Source organism: Protopterus annectens, chromosome 4.part1 (assembly GCF_019279795.1).
Source record: "Protopterus annectens isolate FY-2018-M chromosome 4.part1, PAN1.0, whole genome shotgun sequence".
In the NCBI taxonomy this organism is placed as follows: Eukaryota; Metazoa; Chordata; order Ceratodontiformes; family Protopteridae; genus Protopterus; species Protopterus annectens.
Window position 1 is genome coordinate 841,764,055 of NC_056734.1, and position 27,301 is coordinate 841,791,355.

Consider the following 27,301-nt stretch of genomic DNA (forward strand, 5'->3'; position numbering starts at 1 on the left):
ATGCTAAGTCAAAGTCAAATTAAACTTTACTGTCATTTAGAACTGCACACGTAGCCTAAATGAAATTTCATGCATCAGCTAAACTCCCGAAATTACAAAGGAAAGTAAAACAGCACATACAAGTAGAGGAATAAACATAACTAACAAATACAGTATTACTCTCAATATACACAAGAAAGAGCAGAAACATTTACCAACACTCATATATGAAAATAATACCGTCCCCTGAGTTAAATTAACTATCCTATTTAAAGTAATAGAAAACACTGCAGATTGAACAATGCCTAAGTTATTTGTCTAATATTGCACTTGAGTGGGTTAAATAATACTGACTATGGATATAATAAATAAATATTGCACTTACTTGAAACATATGTCAGTATATATTGCACAAATAAATAAAAATTGACTTATTATGTGTCCAGATCCCTGGGACTAATGCCCGAGTTCAGAAGTCTAATCACTGTAGGGTAGAAACTGTTATTGAATCTTGTAATCTTGCAGCAGATGCTGCGATATCTCTTAACTGACCCCAGATGCTTAAATAGTCCGTGTGCAGGATGCATGTTGTCCTGTATTATTTTGGTGGCCTTTCAGATGCTTCTTGCAGAATAAAGATGTTGTATCGATGGAAGACTGGAACCTGTTACTTTCTCTGCAACCCTCACCACTCTGTGCAGCGCCTTCCTTTCTGTAACTGTGCAGCTTCCAAACCACACTGTGAAGTTGCAGGTGAGGATGCTCTCTATTGCATCTCTATAGAAGGTGGAGAGAATATGAGAAGGAAGCTTAGCTTTTTTCAGTCTTCTAAAAAAGTGGAAGTGTTGGTATGCTTTCATGACCAGTTGGTTGGTGTTTCCCGACCACAAGAGATCCTCTGATATGTGTACACCCAGGAATTTTGTACTGTTAACTCTCTCCACACTCTCACCATTGATCCCGAGTACTTGGTGGTTTGTTCTCCTTTTCCTGAATTTGATGATAATGTCTAGGTTCTTTTAGAAAAGATGGCTGAGTTTGCCCGTCTTAAGAGGTTCCTTATTACCATCGATCATAAGTAAACCCACTAACACATGAAAGCTGTTTAAGGCAAAACATTTATTATCAGAACATATTAACAGCACAAAATGAAGAACTAACATGGCAGACAGTTACAGCCTTTTTGTACATGAACCAGTATATTGGAAAATTCCTTTCAATCCAACACTTGTTACATTTCAACATCTTTATTACAGTAGTAATGGAGGGAAGAATAAAAGTGGCTGGGGACGTAAATTTCCCAGAAACAAACTGAAATAATATTCATTCAACAACATTAGTAAGGAAATTATTCACAGCATATGTTCAGGAACTATCATTGTTTCAAATCTCAGCCAATTCGCAGAAAATGAATAACATATTATATGGAATCAAAACAGTAACTATGTAAAACTAATTGGAGTAATGCATTCAGTGGAAAAACTGCAGAAGGAATGTGGAAAGTTTTGAAAGACGGATCATTTGAATGCAAAAAAATAAGAAAAAAAAACACATTAGGATATAGGCACACAACGTCAGTAGGATATATATCCATACGAACAATAAAGTGAGAGTCAAAAAATATAAGAAATGGAAAAGAGGTACAACTACAACTTTGAAAACTGAAATAAACAAGCTGGACAGAGAAATTAAACAAAGTGTGAGACAAGGTCAAGAACATTTTGAAGAACATTTATATAAAGATATTGAGCATAATATGAAATCGTTTTATAGATCCATAAGATGTGGTAGGAGAAAAGACATACACATTGATAAACTGCGTGTAGATTCTAAAATTTATTCTCTGACAGAAAAGATTATAGATATATTTACAAAATCTTATGCAAAGCAGTTTAGCTCCACAGAGTGGGTGATAAAGTGTCCTAGTGATACCCAAGTAACTCCAGATACTGAAATCAAATTAGATTATACTGAAAAAGAACTATGCACACAGGATCCAAGCAAAACACAGGGAAGAGGCGGAATTAATAAAGATGACCCGAGAACACTTCAGCAAGAACTTACATTACCATTATAACTATTATTTACTAGGTCATATAAATATGGAGAGATTCTTCAAGATTGGAGACATGCACTACCACTTGTTAAACCTTAAGGGAAAGGGTGCAGGACAAACCCAGAGTTATACATACCCTTAAGTTTATTTTCATATTGTAGAAAAGTAATAGAGAAGGTAATATTGGATAAGTTATTGCCATAATTGGAAAGGTTTGGACTTAAATCCATATATCAACATGCATATCTTGAAAACAGATCTATTACCACCTGTAACATGATTTTCTATAACAATATAATAACAATTATTAATGAAAAATTGTGGTTTGATGTAATTTATATAGATTTAACTTCAGCATTTGACAGAGTCATACACAAAACACTGATCAATAAATTTGATCAACTAGGTATTAATGTACTCTTGATAAGATGGATAGCTGCATGGCTTACAAATGGCAAGTATCATACAGCAACTGGACAGGTGAAATTAGAAGTTATAATCAGGGTGTCCCACATGGCTCCATCCTGGACCCATATTTGTTTAGATTATGGAGGGAATTTAATAAAGCCTACATGGTAGGCATAGTGACACACTGCTTACATGAAAGTAAGCAGGTGTGCGATTCAGTAAAGATTGCTGAGCAGCATGCACAAGCGGGCCTACACGGAAGTATCTATGGCATGCAAATCACTTGATAAGCAGGTGAATTGTGTGCAAATGAGGGAAGTAGAGTGATCCAGGAAGCAGACAGGTAGTCCTGCAGATCCCGTGTTGGTGTCAGTAGTGTACACGGAAAAATTATAAAAGGGTAGTTAGATGGGCAGAAATCACATAGCAGACACAAATATGTGCAAAATTATCCACCGTGAGTCCAAAACTGTATGGGAAATAATTTAAAATAGTTTTTTTTTTTTAATAATTGGGGTATGCTTGCACGGCGCACCACAGTGAGCAAACAAGCTGAGGTGAAAAAAAATAGTGTAAAAACTAAAGTTATTAGTATGTGACAGTAATGTAGTATAAGACCCTGCGTGGAGTATCTACAATGGTGGAGTTGGTCTGTTGCTAAGGAGGCATGGCCTGGAACCATGTTGTTTCCAGATTGTGTGCATGTATCTCTATGTAAATGAGCTGGGGTTACTGAATAGCACAAATGGGTGGCCGTGTCCACAGATCCCATCCATGTAGTAGGCACAGAACCATGTTGGTGTCCACAGAAAAGGTAATTGACATCAAAGGGGGTGTCTGAGGACTTGTAAGCTCATTGGAGCTCAGCAGCGCCTGTTTGTGTGATGCAGAGCTCTGCTGAGCAGGGGTGTGTGTACAGTGTCTGCTAAGCTTTGTTTACCTTTGGGGCATGTGTTTCATTGTGTTTGAGTGTGTTTGCATGGTGCACCACCAAGCTGAGCATGACCTTTTATGGGGGCGTGTATACTGAGTGCTGAGCACATTTTACCTTCATGGTACGTGTTTGCGCAGCACGCCACAGTGCTGAGCGAGGAACGCTGTAAAAAAATTGTCTGAGAATGGCAAATTATATCTTAATTACTGATGACACCTGTTTCACTTAAACTAGGGCCATTAACAGTCCTTAATGATGTATTTGGCAGGTGGAATGCATCACAGGTAGCCAATCACACAGGCTACACCTACAGCAGAGCTTTATAAAAGTTGCATACACCCTACAATCTGATTTTACTCCCATACTGTGCACCAGTGGAGTACACACTTGGGAATTTTAACTGAAGGAATGCTAGGGGCTGTTGCAGGTCTTCTACATCTGTATGTGCTAGATGCTGAGGTCAGTGTTGCTGCTACTGATGCTGACAATAGGCCTAGACTGAGAAGGAAAAGAGTGTTTCAGGCCCAGTGTCACCATCCAGATGCTGCATAAGGTGGAGATTGTGGAGAGCTACAGGGTGGACAGGGACATGCTACAAGAACTCAATGAGCTCTGCTGACTCCAACTCAGACCCATAGCCAACAGAAGGGAACCCATCCCAGAGTAAACAAAGGTATGTATAGCTGTTAGAATATTAGCTACAGGTACTTTCCAAGGACCAACTGGGGACATGATGGGGATCTCACAGACATCAGCATCCAGGGTGCTCCACCATTTCCTGGATGCCATACTACCACATGCCAGTGAGCACATTTATTTTCCCCTCACCCCTGAGGTGAGGGCCAGCAGTATGCAATACTTCTACCATGTAGCATACTACCCTGATGTACTGGGTGCCATAGATTGCACTCATGTACATATAAAAGCACCACCCAGTGAGGAGGCTAGAATTTATGTCAACTGCAAGGGGTATCACTCTGTCAACTGTCAGGTCATGTGCAATGCCCAGGGCATTATCACGAATGTGTGTGCTGGCAGCCCTGGCAGTTATCACGACTCCCATATCTGGCATGCATCACAGCTGTACCAGATGTTTGCTAGGGGGGGACATCCCACATGGCCATTTACTGGGGGATGCTGACACCCATCAGAAATGCACACACACCCACAAACTAAGAACATCAAAGATTGTGTGTTTGGGCTGCTGAGGTTACAGTACTACTGCTCAATGCTAGGAGCCTAAACAAAAAAATCCACTCCCTGGAAGCTCTCTGTACCCTAGAGAATGATGATGTCTGTGCAGTCTCTGTGACATGGTTTAAAGCCGCAGACAGCACACCAACAGTGCAGGGCTATAATGCCTTCCACACATTTAGACCAGCTACTACACAGGCAAGGACTAAAGGTGGAGGTGTCTCTATTTACACCAAAAATAAATATACTTCAAGGCTGGTCAGACAGAACAATGCACTTGAACTGCTCCATGTAAAAATCACCATAGGTAAAATCCAATACCTCTTCCTTGTAAGATATAGGTCCCCCTCTATGACCCAGGAAAACCATACCATGTATTTAAACTTATTAGAAACACTAACCATCCAACCCAATACCATATTCATGAGTGACTTTAATTACCCCACTATTATTTATTTATTCATTTATTTCAGTTTGATTACCGGGGAGGTCCACTGGGCTTGGGGGGGGGCAGTTCAGTGTGGAGAGAAAAGAGAAAAGCTCCAACAAAACAATTTAAATTGTTTTTGTTTAAAAAACAAGGAAAAACAGCTTATGCATGCAAAGTCATAGACACATATGTATAATAGATAACAGGGTAGTTACAAAGAATAAACACAAAAAAATTTTATTGTTAAAAAAAAAAAAAAAAAGGTAAGCAAAAAAAAGATGTACTTTTTTGTTTTCTTTGCTTTACTGCTTTTTAATAATTTTAGAAAGGAATAGGAAGGAGAGGAGACTGGAGCAAGGGGAGAAGAGTAAAGATGAGTTTTATTAGAAGTAGTTTTAGTTACAGATCTGTGATAGTTGCAGATTGTAGTGTGGATGAAAGATTAGTGAGCAGGGGGCTCCATATAAGAGGAGAAGAAAGAGGTGTAAGAGGAGGGGGTTAGTAGTCTGGAATGAGGAGAGAGGTTGTTTTTCTATTATGTAAAGTTAAACCTAGTTTTGTGTGTTTTTTTTGATGTTTAGGATGATATGGGTATTAAATTTGATATTTGATTCGCACACCTAGACTACCTAGTGGTGTACAATAGGGATGGGTCTTACTAAGGCTTAAAATGTGAAATGAGTTTTTATGAGGGAGGGAGGAGGGAGAGGGGAGGGAGGAGGATCTTAAGGAGGATTAGCATTTAGGTAGAGATTAGGGAGAGATGATTTCAGTGGTTAGAGCAGATCAATGTGGAATCATCAGCATATTGCACAATTTTGTGTTAGGGATGGCTTTGTGGAAGTCATTAATAAAGAAGATATTGGATAGTAATGGCCGAGTATGAACCTTACTCTGGTAGGTAGTAGGTAGGAAGAAAAGAGGTGGATTTGGGAAAAGAGTCTTCGGGCAAAGGTTGAGATTAGATGGTGATTTAGAAGGTGTGGTGAGAGATGGCGTCAAAAAAAGCTTTGATATATCTTGCTGCGACGGATACTATATTACCAGGTTACCAGAGCTGAATAGAGCGCAGCCAGCAAGAAGGAGAAGGGTGGTGTTAGCTGTCCTGAGGCGGAAGCTGTGTTGGGTAGGAGAGAGAGTTGGTGCTTGGTAAGAAATGAAAGGAGTTGCAGGTGGATTACTTTTTATAATTTTTTGATGGGAGAGAATGGCTATAGAATGGCTATTTGATAGTACAGTTTTTGGCCCTTTGTGGAAAGTAGAGGTATGTAGATAGTGTACAGCCATGTTTTAGAACATAGATTCTAAGTAATGACCTATTAATTAGGATGCTGATAGGTAGAGCAGTAGAGTCAAGAAGCTATTTGTAGGATGAGGGGGGATGGAATAGATTAGGGCATTGGAGCAGGGCTTTAGTTTTTATATTGTCAGTTCTTTATTTGGTTTGTGTAGATGAGGAGGGAGTGCAGATTGGAAGGAGATTGAGCAGGGGAGGTGAGATTGAGGGAAGGGGAGGGTTAGCTAAGTGATGGAAGAGGGTCAGTGATGGAGTGAGGTGTGGTGAATCAGATTTGCTGGGTAGGTATCAGAGTCTTCAGATTTGCTGGGGTCTGGGGAGGAATTGTTTTTAGTACCAATAAGGAGGGTTTAATTGGAATTGTTTTGATTTTTGAGGTTTGTTTCATTGATATTGGTTTTAATTTTTCTGCAGGACTTAATGATTTGTCTCTTGGTTAGGTTTCTTAGGTTTCTTTACTTGTTATACTTTTAGCATCGGGTTTTTTGCTTTTACTTCCAGTGAGCATTAATTTTATTTATCCTTTCCCTTTTTTGTGTCTTTTAAGAATGTTGAATTGAAATAGTTGATGGCTTCATCTAATGGTAATATTTTTAGAGGTTCCCAATTGGTGAGTTTAAGAGAGAAAGAAGTAGAAAGAAAGTTAGAGAGGTTAGAGGTGGAGTGTGTGTGTGTAGGTGTGAGGAGGTGTGAGTAGCTCAAATGGGAGAGGCGGGGGGTGGTGGTCTCAGGTGGGGTCAGAAGGGTCAGGATTTTATAACTTTTTTTGGATGAGATACTAGAAGATACTAGAATCAGTCAAGGGGGGGAGCCAGGGTTAGGTTTAATAATGAGGGAAATAATGGAGTTAATAAGTTGGTATAGGTTATTGTGGATTTGTTGATTTGTTGAGATTTTTTTTTCCCAAATATTTTTATCAGATACTTTTATGGTTGTTCATTTTTAGTAAGCACAATTACTCAGCATTATTGATTTCATTAATAAGGGGTTAGGGGGGGTAATGGACAAGAGGTTGGAGAGTATTAGGCAACACCACCACCTTCTCCTTAGGTTAGTCAGATCAGAGAATGGATCCAAGAATGGAGAGGGAACGGATAGTTTATTTTTTAAGCTTTGGTTTGATGTGGTGAATTTTTTTTTTTTTGTTAGTGGATTTTGTGTTGGTGTTAGGGAGATTTGTAGGATGGAGAGTAGGACCTGGGTTGGGGTGAATATCTCCAGCCAAGTGAATGAGTGTGGGATGGAGGAGGTGTTTATTAACTGGGCATCCTTTACAACATCAAAAGTAGATGCACAGAGATTGCTGGATTTTGTAAACACAAATTCCCTGGACCAGATAGTACACCAACCAGGGGTGCAACCATACTGGATCTGGTCCTCACTAATATGGGAGAGTGTTGCACACCCCCTACTGTAATGCCTTCCCTGGTAGGTCAGATCACAAATGGAATGGTCTCCTTTGAAATAAAAATAAAACCTGAACCCCCAGCTAAACCAGGAATATTCAGGAACTATTCTAAGGTTAACCTTCTGCTATTAAGTGAGAACCTGGCAAAATTTCATGCTCCTCTAAACCCTGAGAACACTTCTGCCTATGCAGAACTGTTCACATAAACCATGTACAAACATGTTAATAGCTGCATAGAGGCAGCTGTACCCACCAGGAGGAAGTACAGAACTAACTCAAAAAATAAGCCACCCTGGTGAAATCATAAAATCAATCAGATGTATAACAGGAGGAAGAAAATCATGACAAAAATTAGGAGGTGCAGCACTCAGCAGGATAAACGCACTCTCATCAAACTAAACAAACAACTCAGAGAACAAATAAAGTCTACCAAAGCCAAATTTGAGGTGAGTTTGGACTCCCAGGCCAAAGACAACCAGAAAACATTTTTTAGCTATGTCCGCAACCTCAAGGGCAATACACAATTGTGTGTAGAGCTCATTGTAAATGGAGCCACCTACACTGAGACAGAAGATATAGCAAACCTCCTGGATGATAAATTCAGCTCCAATTTTACTCTTCTCTCCCCTTCAACCTTCCCCTCAGGAAATAACAAGTATAACTCCCCCTACTATCACTAGGGAGCAGGTCCTTAATGCTCTCTCTAAGACCAAGAACACTGCATCAATGGGCCCAGACAATATCCCAGGATGCCTTCTAAATAGCATGAAGCATGACCTATTAGGGTCTCTGGAATTACTATTTAACTGTAGCCTCCAAACAGGCTTTGTGCCTCATGAAAGGAGAAAGGCAACAGTCATCCCTCTGCACAAAGGTGGGCCATATACAGACCCTGGAAACTACAGACCCATAAGTCTCACTACTTATATGTAAAGTCATGGAAAGAATCATCATGGAGATGATCAACAGAAATATAATAAACCTCCAGACACTGGACCCAACCCAGTTTGGTTTTGTCAAGGGCAGATCATGCCTACTCAGCTTGGTGGACTTCTTTGAGAAGGTCGCCAAAGCAATGGATGAGGGCAAAATCATTCACACTGCCTACCTTGACCCGGCCAAGGCATTTGACACAATACCCCACTCGGGCATTGTTGACAAACTCAAGACGTTAGGTACATACCCGTATGTCACCTGGTGAGTAGCCAACTGGATCACAGATAGGACCCAAGAAGTTAGAATTGGGGATTCCACCTCTACAAAGAGGCCAGTCACAAGTGGAGTCCCTCAGGGATTAGTCTTTGGACCACTCCTTTTTGGCATTTACTTCTCAGAAATCAAGACCAATGTCAGTGGTCTCTGGCTAATTAAATTTGCAGATGATTGCAAATTAGGAGCTGCCATTGAATCTCACACTGACACAAATGTTCTCCAGTAGGGGCTGACACAGACAAACAATTGGTGTCAGAGTCATGGACTAAAACTAAATGCCAAGAAATGTATAATAGTATCCTTTGAGAAGTCATCGATTCCTGGTAACTATCATATTGACAACACACCCCTTAGAGTTGACCCAGTAGTCAGGGACTTATGGACACACATAGATAGTAAGCTAGCCTTTTTTTTCATCACATGTCTACAGTGGTGAGGAAATCATTCTATGTTGCACAACTTATAAACAAAGGTATGGGATCTATGTCCAAGGAAGTCATTGTTCCACTGTATTCAGCATTCATCAGACTTATCAGTGAGTACAATGCCCCCTTTGGTATGTACCTAACCAGGCATATCTAACAACTGGAGTGTACACAGAGGCTCCTCACTAAAAGAATACAGGGCGTAAGCAATATGTCCTATGCAGACCACCTCATGGCCCTATCCCTGTATTCTGTCTCCTACAGGCTTTTTAGGGGCGATCTATGGCTGGCATACAGGGCATTGTCAGACCCAACTTTGATGGACCTCCTGCATATCCACAAAACAAACAATACCAGAATTACTCATTCTAAAGACTTAAACTTTGCCTGTGATACAAATAGGACCTGTTGGAGATATAGGTGTGTATCCCAGAGACTACCCCATTTATGGAACAGGCTCCCCATCCATGTGAAGCAGAGTTCCTCCCTAATCCAATTCAAGTGCAACTTGGACAGCTGGATGGGAAACCAGAAATTCATCCCTGGTTTAGCACCTATGTCTCTGATGCAAACAAGTAACCTGTAAATGGTTCATCTCCCAAGCTCCTGCATACACTTATCAAAGGTATCAGAACTTGTCAGAGATTTGGGATGCATGGCTGGACTTACAAAGGCCCTTGTGGTCATTAGCCTAGTAAACACCTATGAACCTGCCAATTCCATAATGAAGTTAAGCAAACTGTTGTCAAAGTTCCCTAATGTTCTAATAGCATCATAAAATAATTGTAAACTTACACGATGGAGTATGAAGGTAAACAAGTCAACAACATCAATCGTAGAAAAGACTGCTGTTTCACCTAAAAGGTGGCTAGTATGAAAGCAAGTTGCATCAGTACAGCATATCTGAAGGATACTAAGTCCAACACTCAAATGTTTGTCTGTAGTTAATATTATTCACTGACTGCCTTATAAAACATTTTACTGGAATACTGCGGTGGTGGTGCTGCGGTAGCATTGTCACCTCATAGCAAGACGTTGTCCCATTTGATTCTCAGCTAGAGCATCTTCTGTGTGGAGGCATATGTGAATGGGGCTTGCCTTCGTTGAAGGTTGTGCATCAGGGCTGGTAACCCGGTACGTAGAAATCCACTACCAATCATTAGTGGACCGGAGTTCCACTGTGGCGACCCCTAACCGGGAAAAAGCCGAAAGACACAAACAAACCACAAATGTATGAGGAACAGGACAGACATATGGGGTGAAAGGCTGGACATTATGAAGAAACATGTACGGTGAGAGGCATACCTCTTAACAGTACAGACTTTTGCCTCATATATTTGCTCCATTATTCATAAAATTGTGGTTTTCTGGAAAATTAGTGGCAAATCATTAAAGACTGAAGTTAGAAAATAATGACAGCCATTTGAGTTTCAGACTTCATACTCTTCAGAAAATTAATGCTAAAGCAAAACCTGTTATTCAATCACCTTTCTAAGTTTGTAAATGCAATATTAAAAAATTCCCTATTTTTGGACCTTTGTCCCACTTTTATTAATCGCTTTGTCCAGATTTCCTGCTGTAAGAAGTTGAGAGGTATGCAGACTGTCACCCTGTATGAGGTGTTATATCATGTATGCCAGTCACATATTAAGTGCAACACACAGCCGGGGAATGCCGTGGACAATGACAGGGAAGTGCTGTACTGTGGAAACAGGTACAGCTGCCAATATCTATTGCACACAAAATCCCGGCCTGGAGAGCAGGTAGCTCTGGCCTGGAGTCACCTTGTAAGTACTGACAGTCCCACTGGGCATGCTCTTACACTTAGCCAACTTGAGTGCAATTCTGTTGCCTCTTCCCCAGAAATACCTGCTATATGGTTATACATCTGTACATACAGAGAGCTACCTCTACATATCTGTCTGACCCTATCCCCCTCCCACATGCCTATGGCATCGATCAGTATGTACCCCACATACATATAATACTGATATATATGTGTGTATATATATGTGTGTGTGTATATATATATATATATATATATATATATATATATATATATATATATATATATATATATATATATATATAGTTCCACTTCCCCTAACTCCTCCCCCCAATGTAGATAGACCTAACACCCATTTATAGGTATGTACAGCCTGCCACAATGACTGATACAGTATTACACTGGTGAACACAGTGCACTTACCTGGACGCTGCTCTGCTGTGGACAATGTGGCACCCACCTCCACGATGTATGTTGTGATGGATTCCTGGGAGCTGTTGTGTGTTCCTAGGTTCGCCAGGAATTCCTCTGTGGCTGTGAGTGGATGTTTTGTCGCAGGTCCTCCACCGGTGGTAGAACAATCCCTGGCAATATCAGCTGCCCTTCATCGTGCAGCATTCAGCATGTCTGTGGCCCGGTGTCAGACCTGCTCATAGGTTCTGTCCTGTCGGCCAACCTGATTGACCTCCTGCACAAGGTCTGCTCACAGTGCTGCCCGCTACTGCCGATTATACCCCCACCCGACAACAAGATCCGATGGTGCTGTCTGAGTCCATCGAGTATCATGTCATTTTCCTCCTCTGAGAAGGGGGCATGTCTTTGGCAGTATATGATCCCTGAAAGACAACAAAAGGGGATCACATTACAGGACCAGATATGTGGACATTCAGTATGTACAGATCCAGCACACCTATAATGGCCTGCACTATCCACTGCTCCCTCAAATGTCATATCCCACAGTCTGCCGTGTGGATACCATCCAGATAGTAGCAATACTGGGGTATGTCCCTGTGTGCCATGACGGAGTCTGCTGCATGTTCCAGCACCCAGCAGTGCAGTCTACTGTGGTGGGTCCCCTACGGGCAAACTCCCACTACTGTGTCATATGGCCACTGCCAGACAGTTAACAGTGTTCTATTACAACTGTATGGGGACAGTCCAGCAGCACCAGTGTGCCACAATGACAGAAAACAATGCAAATCTGCTGTAGTATATGTTCCTTGTAGGCATCATATGTGTCAACTATACTATGTTAGCAGACTATCAGGATGTTTGCCTCATAGATTTGGTCATTTTCACAAAAACCTGTGGATCTCTGACAAATATTTAAACACCGTTGCTGAGTTTGGGATCTTTGTCCCCCATAAAGTATGGCTTTGTCCTAGTTTCAAGCTGTAAGAGCTTGACAGGTATGTTAGATATAGCCGTCAACCAAACGGGGCATATGTCAACAGACACAGGGACTTATCCAGAGTACATCAGGGACATTCAGGGACACTTTTACAATGGTAGAACTATGTATGTGAGACAGTGACTGAATGAGGGGACTGAATTACAGTACATCGTTTGACGTTACAGTAGTGTACATCCTTACACATTGTCACTATGTATTATGGGTAATCCACTACCTTTCCTACAACAGCCAACCATTGTAGGAGGGATTGACAGGGATATAGCTGAGATGTGATTAAAACTCAGGGACAGTTGAGAGACATGCCTGTAGGTGTAGGACAGCAGAGTATCACTGACACATCATTTCCATAGATCTAAGACAGGCTTACTGCTGTAATGTCCATTCCCCATACCTCCGTCCTCTGACCCACATCCTGTTATATGGAGAAATCTATTACATACCTGCTGGAGTGCAATACTCCTTTTTTGAACTTTGCTTCTGGTATACTTTTTGAAAACCGCTCTCTGTGTGAGTGAAGTCTCATACAGAGCTGTTCCCCATAAGCAGCTGCTTGTCTTTTTAAGGTACTACTTATTAGCAGGTAATTTCATCTGCACCAATCTGTGGCTGAGATTTGCTACTTGCAGCCAAAACAGCTGAATTGCACTATCACTGGCCAATGACATGCCACCACAGTGCAATATATAAGGCCTTCATGTAGACCTGGACCCCTTTCTTAGTTGTTAAGATGGACATTACTGAAGTGTGGAGAGTACAGCATCACAGGGGCCTATATTATGTTATCGAATACTCATGTATTCGAAAACGTAATAGTCAACCCCTAAAATTGTCGAAAACGTCAAACGTTGAACTTTTCAATGGAGATCTCCGTACAGTGCAGAAATGGAAGTTTTCCATTGTCTGGACTGTATGGTGATCTCGGAGTTGGTATATTTAAGTAGCAGGGGTGTGGGGGGAGCAGCCCCCCCGTGAGGGGGGTGCAGGGGGGGCTTGCCCCCCTGCTTATAGCATTTAAATGGTTTGTTTGGGTGGGTTTTTGTACTTTTTTTTTGCTGTTCGATATTTGGCAGTTTTGACAATTAGTGGTCGACTATTACGTTTTCGAATACATGAGTATTTGATAACATAATATAGACCCCATCACAGAGGGTAGGTACCATAACTGTCAGCTGTAGAGATTTATGCAGTATGTCTACATTTTTACCTCATATGTGTGGTCATTGTCCCATAACATTGTGGTCGTCTGGCAATTCACTGGCAAACATTGTGAGCTGTGGTCAGTAAGGAAAGACACAGAAATGGGTATCAGACTTCATACCTGTCAGAATATGCATGCTAATGCAATTGCTGCTAATCTATCAACCTACTATCTTTGTAAGGGCACACCATTACACAAGTCTATATCTGTGGGTCTTAGCTCTCCCTCATTACATCTGGCTGTGTCCGGATCCTATGTTCTAGGGGGTTTGAGGCATGGTAGGTCTCTAGCAGCTACCTTTGCATACAGCCGTTGCTGCAGCCTAGCACACATAGGGGGGAATGTGGACATATCTGAGGACTGCAAACTGTATATGTAACTGTGGCAGCTGTGTCAGCCCTGTCATTACAACAGAGCCAGGATAAAGGTACACTGTACAGTCCAATCGAGGCATGTGATTAAGGTACATCTGTTATGCAACACTGCCAATAACAGAGTAGTAGGCTACATATAGTTAGGCTATATGGATATGTGTAGTGTGTCCCTACCTGCAGGCCTCTGACTTGTAAAAGTGGGTAGCAGTTCATTAAGTAGCAGTAACCTGTGTATATTAGGATTGCATTTACTTGCTGTCTTCACAATAATGTAATTGAACTGCTAGACAAAACTGGATTAGAACCTAGGAGTGTATGTGGCAAAATGTACTGTATGCAAGGCATTTAACAGACTGCTCCACTGAGTTACTGCAAAAGCATGTATATTTGCAAGATATATATGCACATACACAGGCTGTGGAAGCATTTATACATCCATCAGTATGTGCTTGGCTTTATATGGCTGTATTTCTGCACCAGGTTCCCAGTTGCACATGTACTTTGTCATTGCTGCCTTAGCAGGTGTCTTTCCAGAAGCTGCTGATAAAAGGACACATATACCTGGTATCACAGGCCTCCCTTACATCCATTATTCTGACTCTGGCTGTCTACTGGTGTATTATTGCACCAGAGTTCAAGGTACACACCCATTTTCCCATTAATTTTTATTTCAGTTACATAGCTAATGACTGTAAGTGTCAATCACTATATTTTGCTGGAAACACCTGTTTTGCATCAGATCTGTGTGGCCTGGTAGGTTAATGCAGTGGGTTATAGTTGAGAGGGGCCCAGACCCAAAACTTGGCAGAGTTGTTCATTTTGTACATGTGTCAGATAATGTAACACACAAAGAAAATAAAACCAGTGAAGAAAACTCCACTTTAATAGTTACAGAACTTCAGTAAGCGCTTTCATTTTAAAAACAACTTCTTCAGACTAAAGTAGATACAATTACAAAACATTTAAATAACCAATTAATAAGTCACATGACAGGCTTGCTTAACCCTTTGTATTGCAAATATGAGTAGTTCTGAACTTCTTTTTTGTAAATTTTTGTGGCAAGTCTGTCCCCTACCTTAAAAACACACGCATCTAAAAAATTAATAGAAACTTGGTTGTACTGGTAAGTAAATTTCAGATAACTACATACATTATTTATATAGGTTATAAAACTTTCCAAAGTAGTATCTGTCCCTCTCCAGACCAAAAACAGGTCATCAATAAAACGAAACATCAAAAAAACAACAAAAAATCCACGGCAGGCAAACAACCAGGGCTAAGAGGCTACTATCGTATCCAAAAAGGTATGCGCTGAGACACAACAATGCTAATCCTCAGAAATACTTCCTAAAACAGCTTTATTCTTCCAGAGTTAAAAACCACAGATAAAAGTCCCTTTTTTGTTTTCAAACGATAAGCGCTTTCGGATAACCTTCATCAGATTGTTTGAAACTGGTTGTTTGCCTGCCGTGGATTTTTTGTTGTTTTTCGTATTGGCAGTCAAATGTTAGCAGTGGGAAGGTACTTGTTTTTCCTTGTATAAAATGAAACACGGTCACTATTTTGTCCATGTAAACACTATCAAGAATATTCTTTTTACACAAAGAAGGGCTAAAAGTTTTAAGAATTTTTTTTCACGAAAAATTGAATTTGTACAAGGTTAGGAAGGAAAGGAAAGATATGATCAAATGTTATAACTGGAACGTGTAATTTTCTGTACACTGAAGAAACACAATTATTAACAACATGAAAATTTATATTAATGAAACATTCTCATGTAAGTCTAAATTTGTGGTGTATTTAGTATTATGCACAACATGTAAATGTTATTACATTGGAAGAACAATACGTGACTTAAACAAGAGCATGTATAAAAATAAATATGCTGTTTCTATAAGGGATGGAAAGAATGCATTAGCTAAGCATTTTAAATCTGGAAACTGTAAGGCTGATTTTAAGTTTTTAGTTTTAGAAGCTTTAAAAGATGTGGACTTATGCTTTAACCCTGAAGATGAATTAGAATTGCTTGAATATAAGTGGCAGGTAAAATTAAATGCCTGCCATTTTCCAGGCTTGAACAACAGGGAAGAGTTCATTATGTTTTTGAAATGCAAAGGTTTAAAACACTAAGCAAGCTGTCATGTGACTTATTAATTGGTTATTTAAATGTTTTGTAATTGTATTTACTTCAGAATGAAGACGTCTTTTTTAAGGTGAAAGTGCTTACTGAAGTTTTGTAACTATTAAAGTGGATTTTTCTTCACTGGTTTTATTTTCTTTTTGATTGTTTGGTTAAACCAGAACTGAATTTCACTGTTTTTCATTGGATTAATGTAATAAATATGTTTAGTCATTAAAGCTAATTTAAGCATAGCTAAGCGAAATGGGGCAGCATGCTGCACCCTGCCACTTCACTTTGCAGACAGACAAGACAGCAGGCAGGGGCAGTGCGTGACACATGAGGGGGTAAACACCTTGGATGGGGACGGTGTTGAAAAACCAAGTTGCATGTGCCTCCAGACTGCAGCAGCATGACTCACATTCCCACCCATGGAACAGTCGACATTGCTTCTTCAACTGCCCTGAGGGTGCACCACCAGGTCGGCCAGCATGCTCTCAATCTGGTGCAGGCATTGAACACAGCTCCGATGAACAGTCCTGTGCACCATGACCGGCAGTTGATCCTGGGTGACTGCAGCCCCTCCGCTACCGCTCACAGGGGGAGGCTGGGGCCCGCCCCTGAGGCGGTTCCACCTGATGCTGCAGATGGTGCAGGGGAGTGGAGAGGGCACTGCTGGCCTAGGTCCCAGATGTGCTAGGACCCAGTGCCACAGCCAGTTGAGGCAAAGTAGGTGGATCACTGGGAACCAGCCTGCCCCAATGTGTTGTGGTCATGGAGGTATGGCAATAAGGATAGGTTAGTTATTAACAACACATTGTTAGTAATAACAGCATGGCAGACATTTGAAATAATGCAATTACATATCAGTGCAAATTATGTGAAACACAACAATTAATAACAGAACAGTCAGTATAATTGCATGCAAGTAACAGTTACAGCATAAGGCCAACAAAATAGGTAATTTAGCAAGATATGTTAATATGCATCCATTATAATAAATAACAATAACACATGCCCCAAAAAACAGTTAATGTAACAACATATGTTAATAGTAAATCATAACCAATGAATAACAGTAATAAATGAAGATGAGGGGTATGGGAGAGAGAAAAACAGTCCGTCATTAACAGTGATGCTAACTTCCTTGACAATAGTACTACTATCTACTCTATGAGTCGGTATTTTCTTTATGTTTACAGTTAGTACAAGTCTCCTGTAGCATACATACCTGTCAAGCTATATACAAGGGACACTATGGGCCAAACGTACAACTGTGGATACACATCTACACAGAACACTTGCACATCAGGTGGACATATATAACTATCAAGGTGTTCTGTGGGCTGAAATGGTGATACCATGCAATCTAGGTACTCATTGCTATGGTATTCCTGTAACAGGTGGATTACGCACTATTAATTACATAATATGAAATCATGACACATGAGAGACATGTATGTGTACAGTACAGACACGAAACCGCAGTCATGCCTTGGTTTGCAGGCATGGGAATCGAACCCAATAGCCGTGACTATAACTGCAGCAACATTTAACAGACACTCCAGGCATACAGCCATACCAGTATTACACATATTATTTCTGACTGCACATTGCTGAGTTTTCAGTTGCGGTGGTTGTGCTGCGGTACCATTGTCGCCTCCCAGTAAGATGTTGTCCTGTTCGATTCTCAGTTAGAGCGTCTTCGGTGTGGAGACATGCATGAATGGGTGTACCTTCGTTGAAGGTTGTGCGTCAGGGCTGGCAATTCAGCACGTAAAAATTTACTGCCAATCATTAGCGGACCAGAGTTCCGTTGTGGTGACCCCTAACTGGGAAAAGCCGAAAGACACAACAACAACATTGCTGAGTTTTCACATTCTTGCTAATGATTTTAACAGTCTGGAAATTCTAAACGCACAATTTTCTACTCATAATATGGGCTACCTCACCCATTTAGCTGTAGTTCCTGTGGAGAAATACTTTGTGAGCATTACATGACTGCCACTGTAATATTTAGTGCTACTTATCACTGGATTCAAACCCTGGTCTCTGTGTGGCAAAATGTACTATATACAGAGCATTTAACAAACTGAGATACTGAGTCACTGCTGATTACTGACTGACTGATATCTGCCTAGACCGTACCTGGAAACAAATATGACCTAGCAGTAATACTACTGCAGTGTTATACTAGACTGCAGTAACAGTAGAACACACTTGCATGACATAAAAGTATAACACAGATAGTAGGTACACTAAATATCAGTCTAACAGTGCTGGAGTGCACACTTTATTGTTAGTGGATTTAAATATCTGTTAAGGCAACAAACAATATCAGATCATAGAGTGGGCTACCTCTCCCATATACTTTGCTTACCTGATGTTTGTGGATGTCAGAGCATTATGCAAACAATATTGGCCTAGAGACAGCCTTGAACGGTACTATATGTGTTAAACAATACAATTAGTAGCCATTAGAAGTGCATTGTACAGCTATTAAAGTGATATGCTTGACAGCAGCAGCATATGTAACAGCCTGAATCCATACAGCTCTACTGCAATGGTTACAACAAGACAATCCTGATGTACACCATTTTCCGTGATGTTATTGATATGGATTCATATTTTATTGCAGAACAATTGGCATTATTTATTTCCTTCAAAATGTCTCTGATTCACAGTTATTGCACTACACACTTTAATGTATATACTTTAATGCAGTTCCCGGTATTGTTTTGTGTTTTTATTGCACAACAGTTGACATTATTCATTTCTTTCAAAAAAAGCTCTAATACCACAATTATTCCACTACATACTTTACTGTATATGCTTTAATGCAGTTCCTGGTATTGTTTTGTGTTTTTATTGCACAAAAGTTGGCATTATTCTTGCTTGCAACACAGCTCTAATTCCACATTCATTGCACTACAGACTTTATTGAATATACTGTCATGCAGTTAATGGTTTACCCTTTCATGCTTATTTTACTACAGTTAGCACAATACATCCATACTCACTAATTCATGGCACAACCTGGCCAGGAGGCCAGCATGCAACTGGACATTGCAAGCCCTCTCCTCGGTAGCTGTTGGGAGAGAAGCACACCATTATGCATACCAGTTTTGCAGACATTCAGATTAGATATTGATGAAACAGAAGTTAAATTACTTACATACTTGTGGGGCATTCCCTGCCTGAGCTTCTTGGACCCAAGTGCTCAAGAGATCCCCCTTCCTCCATTTCAGGTCATCATGGTGGTGACAACACTGCTCACCTGTGCGGGGGATATCAGTAAGACTGGTGAGTTCCCTTGCCAGCCGGTCCCAGGCCTCCACCTTGCACTCTGAGCCATGGAAACCTCCATGCAGCAGCCGGTCTTCATGTTTTTTTACTAGGAGTTCATTTATGACCCTGGACTCCAGAATACTCCAGTGCTGTGCCCAAAAGCATGCACCTTCACCAACACCAGCCATAGTACCCTTCAGAGACAGAACTCCAATGGATTCTGCTATATTCCTGCCTAGTGGGCTTAATATAGGCTGTTTTCCCACCCTTACATGTTATTGGGCAACACTCAAAAAAGCACCGCGTTGCTTAGCTCCACACAAACCAGAGTAAGCTGATTACATATGTTTCAGATAAGGCATGTCGGCAGAAGAACTTGACCAAATTGACCATTTGGACATAGGAGAGTAATATGCTGATAAATACATCAAAAACTAAACATATGAGATTTGAGAGACATAAATTGAAAGGTGAATATGTAATACAACACACAGTGATTGTAACTGTAGATTTATTTAAGGACCCGGGTATGTGGGTAGATCCAGCTTTGAGTTTTTCTAATCATATCAACCAATTGGCTAATGAAAGTTATATAACTTTAGGTTGTATAAAAAGATGTATAAAGTCAAGAAAATCAGAAATGATGAAGTTATTGTTTGCTAGTTACATTAGACCCAAACTTGATTATGGAATAACAATATGAAATCTTATAAGGAAACAAGCATGAGTAAACTGGAAAGAGTACAGCAGAAATATACCAAGGGCATCCATGGATGTGAAAATTGAAGTTATTATGGGATACTAAAATATCCGAACTTGTAGAGTATCTCATATAGATATTTAAAAGGTGATCTTATTTAGATATATAGGGCATTTAAAGACTTCAACCTCTGGGAATGTTTGGGGTTATAAAAAGTAGCAGATAATCATCATGCAACTTGTGAAGAAAATTCTATAGGAATCAGAAGTGTACTATGGTTCTTTGAGAGAGCAGCTAATGCATAGAATGGACTACCTAAAGCTTCCTAAAGCTAAAGCAAGCACTGTTTTAGATATTTTTAAGAAACGTTTGAACACTTATTATAGGAACAACTCTTTTGGTATATTGACAGGGTAGAAGAGCATTAATGCCCATGCTTGAAATATTTGTACATATGTAAGTATGTGTCTATTTCATCTGTTCCACACACAATAAGGCTGTATCCTTTATGTGATATGTAACAGAACAATGTCAAACTATAGAGACATAATTCTAACTGCTTCATTCAGGCAAAAAATGTTCTATAATATTCATTTGTTTCATAACAAATCAGTACCATGAGCCTTATCCAGCTTTCATCATACAGTGACTTTACACATGCATTTTAGAATACAAACACATTTCTGATCTGAAATACAGAAATCTATTTTATCAGTTGTATTGTCTGAAATAATTCTTCTGGAGGGAATCCATTATGACACTTGCATTTTTTTATATTTAAATTTAAACCTAATACTCCCTTTTTATTCAGATTCAAGCATTTCTCCATGGTTCACTTGTTTATGTATCAAGAGGATTCAATGGTAACCTCAACTGCACACCTCATTTGCACCTGGATACTTCCAGGTACGCAGTAGTGTATGCAGATATTCTTAGTTGTTCTGGGACTTGAATAAATTGCATAGGGCTGTGATGTGTGGTTTTACTGAATATCAGGCATACCAAATTGCAGTCTGCATTTGTGAACGCCACTCATAATTTGATGGGAGATAAGGATTGCATGACTCACCTGTAGTTTACTACCAGTTTGTTAATTCACAGATGCTACTTAGTCAACATTTTCCTTGAGAAATAATGTTTTGTAAATATATAATTCACTTCTGATAGATGGGATTCCTCCTATTGCAAGCAGCAGCTATGGAGACAGTACTGCTGTACTGTTTTCCAAAATAATAATAAAAAAAAGAGCATTAGAAGAGTTAAGAGGGTCTGTCTGTTACAAGGAATAGTGTTAAAAGAGCAGAAGTTAGTTGTCAGTTGGCTATTTTCTTTTGCTCACTCTGAAGTGAGGTAGATATGACCTATGGAAGAGTGTTTTAATTAATATGGAAAGGATGGTGGCAGATTGCAGACTGCTAAATTTGGTCCTGATGCTGATTTATCAAGTTTATTTAAATTTCTCAGGTGACACACTGGCCATGTACTGCATGTGAAAGGGCATTAGGTCATTGCCTGAGTTGTATGAGATAGGTAGTGAAGGAGCCATCTGCAACATTGTCTACCAAAATTATATTTGGCTACCACTGGAAATGTTTGAACTAGTTTCTGTAAAATGTGCTGGCAGGTAATGGTTGATCTGGTTGCCCTGATTCAGATGATTGTTGTAGACACAATATTTTCATTTACATTTTAAACACATTTTAAACTCTACTACTAGATTTTTTTTATGTTGGTGAGACTCTGTAGTTAGAATCAGCACTATAAGTGGTCAGTTTCCAGCTGGAGCAACTCAGTAACCAAAATGAATGAATGAATGAATGAACAAAAAAATATTTGCATATATCCCCCATTCTGTTAAGCAAAAGATGTGGAGGTAAACTCAAGAACATCCTTATTCAACTGCTTAAGTTGTAGTGTGCATTGTAGATGGATTTACATCTTAGTGTCTTAAACTGGAAGTCATAGGTGTTCCAGTCACTTTGTTACATATGGTGAGCTTCTGTCTTTGCAAGATATTGGAATAAGGCCAGTTCATTATATTGGCTGATGATTCCAGGGAGTTTCAAATGACTTCCAGTAGGTCTTCTGTCAGTATTCCCTAAAGCACTGGAAAGAATAATAATGAAACTGTGGAAGAGACACATCCGACCAGTAAGCCTTGCCCTGAAGGACTACACAACAGCTGGATGGACAAATAAATCTACAGACACCATCCGGGCCAACATCTGTTATTAGTGTATCCAAAACTTCAGGGGTTAGAGGAAAAATTATAGTAGTAACCTGCAGAACGTACAGTACAGAAAAAAAATTACTAGTCGATGCACACTGGAAACTGAGGAGTGCAGAGCAGGATATCAGTGGGTCACATCATCTAAGCTTTTGCACTCAAGTAAGACCAGAAAAGAAGTAAGAAAATTGCTGAAACCCATCTCAGAGCAGGATCTCAGGATGGTAGTAGCAGTCCTTAGAGCTGAAGGATTCCCTGTAAAGGGTTCATTTATTAATGAGGTAGAAGTAGGAGTGGGAGATAATAGGAAGGCAAGGTGTATGTCAAGTGCCATGGCAGGAAGGACGACCTCCTCAGGATCACAGAAACACCTATACATGGCAGAAGGCACGATGTCATTATCCCTGTCTGGGAAAGGACTCAGAGCAATGCAGGAACATGGAAAGATGCTAATGGCACAAGTGCTACTTATTAGTGACAGGTGTTACGATAGGATTTATTTGTATCAAAGGGCCAGACAAATGGCTGAAGAGGTGCTAGAAAACTCAGGGCTTATTTTTCTTTGGGGAATAAAGATTCTTCTGCAGAAATGTAAGCTTGAATTGGGATTATGGTCTGAATCTGTTTGTGAGGAGAACTGAAATCCTATGAGAGGTTTTTGTATTTCATTACCAATAATTTAACTAGACAAAGAAAGAGGAAGAGAAGAGTGAGAGAAAAATTCAAGCGTCTTCCATCAAGGCATCACGGCATTTCCTTTTTCCAGTAGTGGAAATAAGATTAGAGGTTTATAAACCATTGGTGTGTGAATGACTGGCTTAACAAGGATTAAAAGCTGGCATGGAGGTTGGAGTATTTCTAATCCACACATCAGTTGCAGAGACGGTTGAAGTTAAGTGACTCTGACATTCACCTTCACAGAGGAGGACAAGAAGTCTCACTTTGCTACCAGAGCTATTTTTTGAGTTGGCAGAGGATAAAACAGACAGGATGGAGTACAGAACACGTGGAAATCCTGTTATAAGGTGAAAGTTTGGTGCTTTTTCAGCAAATGAAGGCTGATTATTTGGGAAATGAAGTAAACAAAAAATGAGAAGGAGCCTAATGTTATAAGTTTCGTTACTCACACTACAAAATGGGTGTGATTTTCAGATATGCAGTTATACACATAGGGTTGTGTCTCACACACACACACGCCCTTGACAGCCACATACATGTAAACATTGACTTCAAACTCTTGGGCTGTAAAGCACTAAAGAAGTGTATGGCTGTATACACACAGAAACACGGACACACACAACCACATACAGAGATGCACACACAAGCACACATGCACATAGACACAGACACACATACCACATACATACAGATGCACATGCATACGCATACGCGCATGCACGTGCACACACATACACACACGTATGCATATGCATACTCACTCATACACAAATATATAAACATTTATTTCAAACACTTCCGGTTGTAAGGCATTAAAGAATTTTATGAAGGTACACCCCTTTCTAACTGCAGTGAATTCATGTAGAGAGGTCATTAATCCATGTGTTTGTTACTCTATCTATGTGTCACTAATATATTGCAGCATTTGAAATTCATCTCTCGAAAGAGTGTTTCCTAGAAGAACGGTGACACCTGCTCCCATTACTGGCTTTGGCTGTTATAAGCATTTGCCACTGGGTCAAGTTATGTGCTGCAAATGAACTCCATTCTGCAGACTTGTATTCTCATAGCTTGCATGTGGATACTGTCTGTCTGAAGAAAGAACTTATCCACATGAAGTTTCACAAATCACTCCTGAAAACAAGCCCTAGTTCCTAGTGAGTCTTAATCGGTTAACAAAAGAAGTAATTCAGCTATTCGGGTGCAGAAAAAAGTAATATTAATGGGAATACCTTCTAGTTCAGATGGCTTTTTAGTCATGCTAATGGTGAGCATTTTGTTGCCAGACTTTTTTTATTTCACACGATGTAATTAACATTTAACATTTGCAATGATTAGGAGTAACAGTGTTGACATTTTAACAGCCAAAGTATTGAGTTTGCACCAGTCAAAACACTCATCCGTGATGTAATCCATGCTTATAATAGTACTACACTGAATATAGTATTTTACAGTACAGAGCTTAAAACTATGTTTTAGATTTAACCTGTATGAGGCAGGTTTCTTTTCTTTTATTGTGGATAAGTATGTTCCTTTACTTGGTGTACATATTGTATTTAAATCAGCACTGCACTTTATATTCTGCTTCAGATGTTTTGCCATATAGTTTAAATATGTAGGTATCTATCTGGGGATGATTATTTATTAGTGTTCATTATTTTTTTAACTGTTAAAATACATGGATTGAATAAATTAACCTGGAAGAGCAGCGCAGAAGGTAATGTTTTAACACAATCATCAGAAAACAAAGCATTCCATTGTGGAATTTAAAGCATCCACTGCTCCAAGAGCATAGATAGAAGAAATCTAAGCAGTGCTGGAATTCAAAACATCCTCTTACTATAAGATTAGAGACGGAGCAAATCTGGATCATTTCGGCAGCATGGAAAGAAAATGCTGTAATAAGTAAGGAATGTGTTAGAATCCTTTGGTGCTATTAAAAACCATGGCCATTTAGACTCTGAGGTAAGAGATGTAACATTTCTTGATCACAGTACATGAAGAACAGCATCACTGAACATAAGTCAGAAGTTGAATCAAATATCCATTGCTTGAGTTGTCTATTTATGTACCTTTTATCAATAGAGGGACGTGGAAGGCAAACATTACTTGAGAACACTACAAAGTACAAACATATTTTTATTTATTTAGTCATTTATTTATTTAAATTTGTCTATCATGGTAGAGCTCTGATCTCAATGGACCAATGTCAGTCTTAGCCTGGAAATATCGGAAGTATCAAAACAAAAAGTATACACGATCTTGCAATAAAGATAATTACGGTTGAACAAAGGGTACACTAGAATGTAAAAGGTGGTAAAATTGGCACATTAGCAGCATTGGTTATTTAACATTGATGCTAAATATGACATGCATGCAGAATTGGTGCTAAATATGATGTGAGTACAGTGCCAGTATTAAATATATGAGCACAGTCAATACCATATGAGAAGTGAAAGCACACTCGTCTGACAAGAAACTACTCCAGTCAAACTCATCAAATGACACACCTGTCAAACCTACAATTGACAACATGAAACAAGTATTTTTTTCAGGGGGCAAGCTGGCCTGCAATCTTCCAGGTGGAGGGAACATCACTCCAAACCCTCTTATTTATAAATAATAACTTTCTGGTCGCATAACTCTGGGAAAGAAATACCCTGCAAGGGTGAAAAAAATACTAATCACAGAGCAACAGTCTAGCAGTGCAGTGGATTAATATAAAAAATCATTCCAGGGCTGGTCAGTTTGAGGTGCTAGGTTCAATGAGACTGCACTCCATAAGAAACATTCATCAGATATTTATTTAACATTTGTTTACCAGGAAAGTCCAAATTGGAACAAAGCCAATTTTCAGTGGAGGCCCAGGGAGAAACACTCCAGATGCATGTCTTTGTAACATGGGAGAAAACCAGAGCACCCAGAGAAAACCCACATGAAAGCAGGGATGACATGTAGACTCCACACAGAAGGTACTCCAGCTGAGAATCGAACCGGAGAACCTCTTGCTGTGAGATGACAAAGTTACCGCTGTACCACTGCACCATCTAAATAGGAGATATCCAAAGTACATCATCACTACTAATTGCAGTTTGAACCCAGAATAAGTGCTAAAAATGACCTGAATACATTAGAGTTAAATATGATATGAGTACAGTGCCAAATGCGTCATAGCTTATTGCAGACTAAATGACATTCACATTTTCCTTATTTAGATGACTTGCTTATCTTTGCAGAGTATTTATCCAGATGTCAAGTCATTAACGTGGGTGATAGCTCTTCTGACCAATCTGGGCTTTCAGGTAAATATTGCAAAACCCTCCTTGACTCCATCTCTCAGGATTGTGTTCCTTGCTTGCTTTTCAGATACTTTTGTTCTAAAGGCCTTTTTGGCACAATATATGGCGATTTTTTTATCTGGAATCTTTCCTGAACTTCTTCATTCAGTTTCAGATTTCTGCAAGAGAGTTTCTCAGGATCCCAGGATTTATGGCTTCTATGATTTTCATGATTCCCTTAACCAGGTTGCACTTAAGAAAGAAGCAATTGTTTCTATAAAACACAAGCACCCAGTATTTACCTGGAGCATCATAGTCCAGTTTTTGGCTATCTAAAAATGGAGCTGCATTGGTGAAGACAGCACATTTAGCTGCAGCCTAACCTCTCTTTCTCTCCTCAGACTCCAAACCAATCTCTCACCACAGATGCTTCAGATTTTGCTTGGGGAGTAGTTACAATGGGGGTAAAGGTGCAAGGCCTGTGGAGTCATTTACACTGAGCAAAGCACATCAGTATAAAGATGTTTGCTGTGATCTATATAGTGAAATGGCTCCATCACCTATGATCACCAGGTCTACTTCAAGGGATTACAGAGAATGCCACAGTCATATGGTACATAAACTAGCACTGAGGTGCAAGGTCATACCTCCTTATGCAGGCTGGCTATGATGCCGGGAGTTAGATCTTCAGCATTCCTTAACCCTCCAAGCATCCTACTTTCCATCAGAGCAACACATAGTAGCAGACAAGCTAAGCAAAACCACGACAGACAAGCATGAATGGAAACTGAATAAGGGGGTCTTCCAGGAACTGATCCAGTTGTGTGGAGCACCTCAACTAAATCTATTCACCTCCTAATAAAACAGACAATTAAACTAATTTTGTTTCAGGGCTC